This window comes from Apodemus sylvaticus, chromosome 6, assembly GCF_947179515.1.
Source record: "Apodemus sylvaticus chromosome 6, mApoSyl1.1, whole genome shotgun sequence".
Lineage (NCBI taxonomy): Eukaryota > Metazoa > Chordata > Mammalia > Rodentia > Muridae > Apodemus > Apodemus sylvaticus.
The window spans coordinates 77,423,633-77,430,220 of NC_067477.1; the positions used below are offsets into that span (position 1 = coordinate 77,423,633).

At 38.5% G+C, this 6,588-nt stretch overlaps 1 non-coding gene across 1 annotated transcript; it reads right to left on the bottom strand.

Moving 5' to 3' along the window:
• Window positions 1-6,117: 6,117 nt before the first annotated feature.
• On the bottom strand, window positions 6,118-6,247 carry LOC127688242 (small nucleolar RNA SNORA17). Its single transcript, XR_007978647.1, has one exon. It is a non-coding gene; the product is annotated as a small nucleolar RNA SNORA17 (small nucleolar RNA).
• Between the last annotated feature and the right edge of the window lie 341 nt (window positions 6,248-6,588).

A 6,588-nucleotide genomic window follows, 5' to 3' on the forward strand; every position in this document is an offset into this window, starting at 1 on the left:
TTTTTATTAATATCCACTTATTAGTGAGTACATGACATGCATATCCTTTTGGGTCTGAGCTGCCTCACTCAGGATATTTTCTAGTATCATCCATTTGCCTGAAAAACTCAGGATGTCCTCGTTTTTAATAGCTGAGTGGTATTCCATTGCATAAATGAATCACATTTTCAGTATCCATTCTTTTGTCGTGGAGCATCTGGGTTGATTCCAGCTTCTGGCTGTCACAAATAAGGCCAACGTGAATATAGTGGAATATGTACCCCTGTGGCATGGTGAGGCATCTTTTGAATATATTCCCATGAATGATATTGCTGGGTCTTCAGGTAGATCTATTTCCAATTCTCTGAGAAAGCAGATTGATTGTACTAGTTTTCAATTCCACTAGCAATGGAGGAGTGTTTCCTCTTTCTCCACAGTCTTGCCAAGGTATGGTGTCATCTGAGGTTTTGATCTTAGCCATTCTTATTGGTATAAGGTGGAATCTCAAGGTCATTTTGATTTGCATTTCTCTAATTACTAAGGACTTCAAACATTTCTTTAGGTGCTTCTCAGTCCTTTGAGATTGCTCTGTTTCTTGGTTCAGTTCTGTACCCCAATTTTGATTGGGTTGTGTGTTTTTTTGGTAGTTAGCTCCTTGAATTCTTTATGTATTTTGGATATTAGCCCTCTATCAAATATGGGATTAGTGAAGTTTCTTCTCAATCCGTAGATTGCTGATTTCTCTTATTGACTATGTCATTTGCCTTACAGAGGCTTTCCAGTTACATGAAGTTCCATTTTTCCATTCTTGATCTTAGAGCATGAACCATTATAGTTCTGTTTAAGAAATTCCCTCCTATGCCAATGAGTTCAAGGCTCTTTCCCACTTTCACTTCTATTAGATTCAGTGTGTCTGGTTTTATGTTTAGGTCCTTGATGAACTTGAACTTGACTTTTGTGGAAGGTGACCAATATGGGTCTATTTTCATTTTTCTACATACAGACAGCCAGGACCTTTTATTGGAAAAGGAAGATGCTTTCTTTTTTCCATTGTATATTTTTGGCTTCTTTGTCAAAGATCAAATGTCCATAAGTGTGTGGTTTTCTTTCTGGCTCTTCACTTCTATTCCACTGTTCAATGAGTCTGCCTCTGTACCAATACCATGCAGTTTTAAATCACTATTGCTCTATAGTAAACCTTGGGGTCAGGAATGGTGATTCCCCCCAGCTGTTCTTTTATTGTTAGGAATTGTTTTCACTATTCTGTTTGGTGTGCCTTTCCAGATGAATTTGAGAATTGCTCTTTCCATATCTTTGAAGAATTGTGCTGGATTTTGATGGCGATTGCACTGAATTTGAAGGTTGCCTTTGATAGGATGGCCTTTTTAATATATTAATTCTGCCAATCCATGAGCATGGGAGATCTCTCCATTTTCTGAGTTCTCCTTTGATTTCTTTCTTTCTTTTCTTTTGCACTTTTTTAATTGGTTATTTCCTTTATTTAAATTTCAGATGCTATCCCCTTTCATGGTTTCCCCCTTCCCAGAAACTCTCTAGCTCTTCCTTCTTACCCATCCTTCTATGAGGGTGCTCCTTCACCCAGCCCACTCCCATGTCCCTGCCTTAGAATCCCTTACATTGAGGCATCATTGAGCCTACATATGACCAAAGCCCTTTCCTTCCATTGATGCCTGAAAACGCAATCCTCTGCTACATATGCAGTTGGAGCAGTTTGTACCTCTTGGTTGATGGTTTAGTCCCTGTGAGCTCTGGGGGGTCTGGTTGATTGATACTGTTTTTCTTCTGGTTGATGAGGTTGCAAAAGCCTTCATCTCCTTCAGTCCTTTCTCTAACACCCCCATTGTGGACCCTGCACTCAGACCAATGGTTGGCTGTAACCATCTGCCTCTGTATTTGTAAGGCTCTGGCAGGGCCCCTCATGAAACAGTCATATCAGGCTCCTTTGAGCAAGAATTTCTTAGCATCCACAATAGTGTCAGAGTTTTGGTGATTGTGTGTAGGATGAATACCCATGTAGGACAGTATCTGAATGGCCTTTCCTTCAATCTCTGCTTTACACTAGACACTTGAAGTTATTGTCATATAGATCTTTCACTTGTTTGGTTAGAGTTACCCCAAGATATTGTTTACTATTTATGACTATTGTGAATGGAGTTGTATCCTAATTTCTTTCTCAGCCTGTTTATCATTTGTATAAAGGAAGTCTATTGATTTGTTTGAGTTAATTTTATATCTGGCCACCTTGCTGAAATTGCTTATCAGCCAGAGAAGTTCTCTGGTAGAATATTTGGGGTTGCTTATGTACACTATCATATCATATCATATCATATCATATATTATCATATCATCTTTGATACCTTTGTTTATTCTTTGCCACTTTGTATCCCCCTTGATCTTTTTTGTTGTCTTATTGTTCTAGCTAGCACTTCAATTACTATATTGGATAGCTATGGGGCGAGTGGACATCCTTGTCTTATCCACAATTTTAGTGGGGTTACTTCAAGTATCTCTCCATTTAATTTGATCTTGGCTCTTGGTTTGCAGTAAATTGCTTTTATTGTGTTTAGGTATGGGTCTTGAATTCCTGATCTCTTTAATACTTTTAACATGAAGGTATGTTTTATTTTGTCAGTTGCTTTTTCTGCATCAAAGGTGGCAATCACATGCCTTTTTTTCTTTGAGTTTGTTTATATAGTGGATTATGTTTATCAATTTTTATATATTGAACCAACCTTGCATCCCTAGGATGAAGTCTACTTGATCATAGTGAATAATGGTTTGATGTGTTCTTGGATTCTGTTTGCAAGAATTTTATTGAGTATATTTGTAATTTTGGTCTGAAGTTCTTTTTTATGGTTGGGTTCTGGTGTCATATAAGTATCAGTGTAATTCTGGCTTCATAGCACGAATTAGATAGTTTTCCTTCTGTTTCTATTTTACGGAATAGTTTGAGGAATATTGGTATTATGTCTTTGAAGGTCTGGTAGAATTCTGTACCAAATCCACCTGGCCCTGGGCTTTTTTTTTTTTTTTTTTTTTTTTTTTTTTTTTTGGTTGGTTGGAAGGTTTTTAATGACTTCTTCTCTTTCCTTATAGAATATGGGCCTGTTTAGATAGTTTACCTGCTCTTGATTTAAATTGGGTATGTGGCAACTATCTAGAAAACAATCTATTTCATCTAGATATTCCAGTTTTTATTTCTGTTGTTATTTATTGCTTTCGATCTCTGATTTTTTTTATTTTGGATACTGCCCCCAGGCCCTTTAGTTAATTTTGCTAGGAGTTTGTCTATCTTGTTGATTCTCTCAAAGAACCAGCTTTTGGTTTTGTTGATTCTTTTTATTGTTCTCTTTGTTTCTATTTGGTTGATTTTAGCACTGAGTTTGACTATTTCCTCCCATCTATGCCTCTTGAGTACCTTTTAATGTTTTTGATTATGTTAAATATATAAATAACATTTGAAATGTAAATATATTACAATATTGAGTTTTATAATCTACTATTGTTGACTTTAAAATCTCCCCTTAGAGTGTATTTAATTTTTTAAGGAGATGTTATTAGATTTATAGTGAAGTACTTTTTTAAAAGATTTATTTATTTATTATTTGCAAGTATACCGTAGCTGTCTTTAAACATCAGATCTCTTTACGATGGTTGTGAGCCATGTGGGTGCTGGGATCTGAACTCATTACCTTTGGAAGAGCAGTCGGTGCTCTTACCCACTGAGCCATCTCTCCAGCCCCATATAGTGAAGTACTCAATATTGGAGAGTGCTGTTGAAATAATTTCAAATAGTTTTGAGTTCAGTCATTCATTGCTAGCATATAGAACTGGTTGTTAAGTTTACATTGCATGTTATAATCTTGTAAACTAACAAGTTTAAGATTTGTACATTACCTGGCATTTCACATGGTATTGTACCTGTTTCCTATACAGACAGTTATATTTCTTTCTTGTCTTAATTTCCATTACATTGAACTTTAAGTTTCTTTTTGACCCAGAGTATTCTGCATTGAAGCTATTTCTATGCTCTCCCATAAATGAAATGTACATGGCAGTTGTAAGGCAGATGGATGTTGTGATCATATAAAGGAATTGGAGAAGTGATTTGTCAGTACGGGCCCCATCTTCCCCTTTGGATCCTACATTAAACTAAGCCTCAGCATTTCATGCAAATGCCTTAGAGATTCCACTTATTTTTCAATGAGAACATACAGTATTTTTGATGTGGGATCTTGTTAAGTGGAATGGAGCAGTTTCTGTAGCTTTGAATAACCCCAATTTTAAACATGAACCTGTCCTTGGGACTTGAAAGTAGAATGTTTGCTATGGTTCTTGGATGAATCTCCCTATGTGTTTCTTATTCTAAACAGACCTTATTATAAGGTTTTCCTCCTCCTCCTCCTCTTCCTCTTCATCTTCTTTCTTTTTCTTCTTATCTTTCTCCTCTTCCTCTCACTTTTCCTCTTGTTATTTTTCCTTCACATTCAATTGATTTTCACCCAGATCCACTACAGGGAAAGTAATGGTTCTTCAGTTATTTTACAAATAAAGAGATACATTCTTAGTGATAATCCAAGACTTCTTAGAGAAAAGTATTTTGAAAGAAGTGTTAAAGGATGGTTACACTTGAGATAAATAGAGAAGTAAAGTGTGCTTTAAATACATAATTTATTATTTTTTAAATCAATAAATGTCTCAACTTTATCCCTGGTATTTTTAAAAAACTTTTTGTTGGTTCATTGTGAATTTAACATCATGCATCTCAAATCCCACTAATCTCCCCCTCTCCTCATACCTGCCCTCTACCCTTGAAACATCCCTAACAACAGAGGAAAAAACCCCTCATTGTTGAAGCTGTAGTATGTCGCAGTTTGTCCCACAGTATATATATCCTTTTGTCTATAGGTCTTTTCCTGTACATGTTCATAGCAATAACCCGTTGGTCTAGTATGAGGCCTCTGGCTTCTGATCCTCCATCAATATACTCCGTTAGTCCAAGTCCATCATTGGGAGTCCTCTCAGGTATCCTGCTATTATCCTATGTCATGGGGATCCTGTAGTTTTGGATCTATACATCTGGTCCCTTCATGCACTCTAGCAGTTCCTCTCTGGAATAGATATTAGAGTGGATCAATTCAAGGCTCTGAATCATGGCGTGGGAGGTATCTGAGGTGATTAGCTCATCTCCTACCTGCAGTACATGATGAAGCATATTTGAGGCATCTCTCCCTTTCACATGTTACCACATGGAAGACAAGTAGCAGACACATAGCTAGACCAGCTCTCATATAATCACACCCTCAGGGCCAGTTCTCCGATGACCCTATCAGGTTAGTCTCTAGGTCTACTCATCTGAGTACTGTAGCTGGTAAGGTACAGGGAGAGCTCTATTGCTCTTAAGACCCCAGAGCCAGATTTCCAACCTGCCACAGGGGGAAAGAAGCAAGGGAGGAAGGAGGGTATCTCTCCCTTGTCAATGACAGCATGGAAGATGAGTAGCAGTGCTAGCTCTCACATTTTCATAATCTTAGCGCTTCATAAAATTCCTGCAATGTGCAGGGCCTTCTCTCCTGAGTATTGCAGCTGGCTATATGCCCCAAGAACCAGCTCTCAAATGATGCCCAGAGGAGGGGTAAGGCCAGTTCTGTAAAGTCCTCCTACATCAACTTTTCTCAGGCACCTATCCAGACCAGGAACATCTACCTGGCATTTGGTGGTAGCATACTCTTGCTGCTTCAGGGTCATGGACCCAGACATGGTCCCAGTTGGTATCACCTGGTACTCACATCAGGCTGTTTCTCATTAGCCTTAAGTCTCTCATCCTGCCACACTGCATCATGCCCACATCCTTTAGTTTCTAATTTTCTTCCATTTGTTCATCACTTATTTGGTGCTCTTAGTGGCACACAGGGATTACTAGGTCTTTGGGTTCATCTCAGTAGTGGTCTCAGAAGTATGATGTACCACTCATGCATTATGGCACCTGGTAGGGGTCATCTTTATATGGTTTGCTTCCCCGTCCACCTACTCAGGCCTGCACTCTGCCAGACCATTGATCATCTCAGGCTAGCTTCCTTTCTGAGCTCCCTAGTGGCTGCCTGTTGACCCATGTCTCGTGTCTGACTTGCTCTTTCAGATGTTCACAGGTCAAAACATTGAGTGTAGACATAGCTTCTCTTCTCTCTGGCACCTACTGACACACCTGTGACACAATAGCCACATCTTCAACACCTCTAAGGGCAGGTCTATTTTTTAACAACCTCTTTATTGATCTTTGTAACATGAAGTAAAGCTTCTCTCCATTCCATGATTCTGCCTTTGAGTGCTTCAATGCTGATTCACCAGCATGGCAGTCTCTTGGAGTCTTTGTTCCAGTGGGATATACCACTAGCCAATCCTGCTATCTCCTTTGGGTCAGCAGTTCATTCTGGATAGACAATCAATATCTAACTCTTCGGGTGTATTAGCTGGAATTGGATCGGATTTGAGACCTAGTGAGGGAACCGCAGCTCATGAATGAAGAACGACTTCAATCAAAAATATAAATGTGTTTATTAGTCATGGGCATAATTGAAAATATGTCGA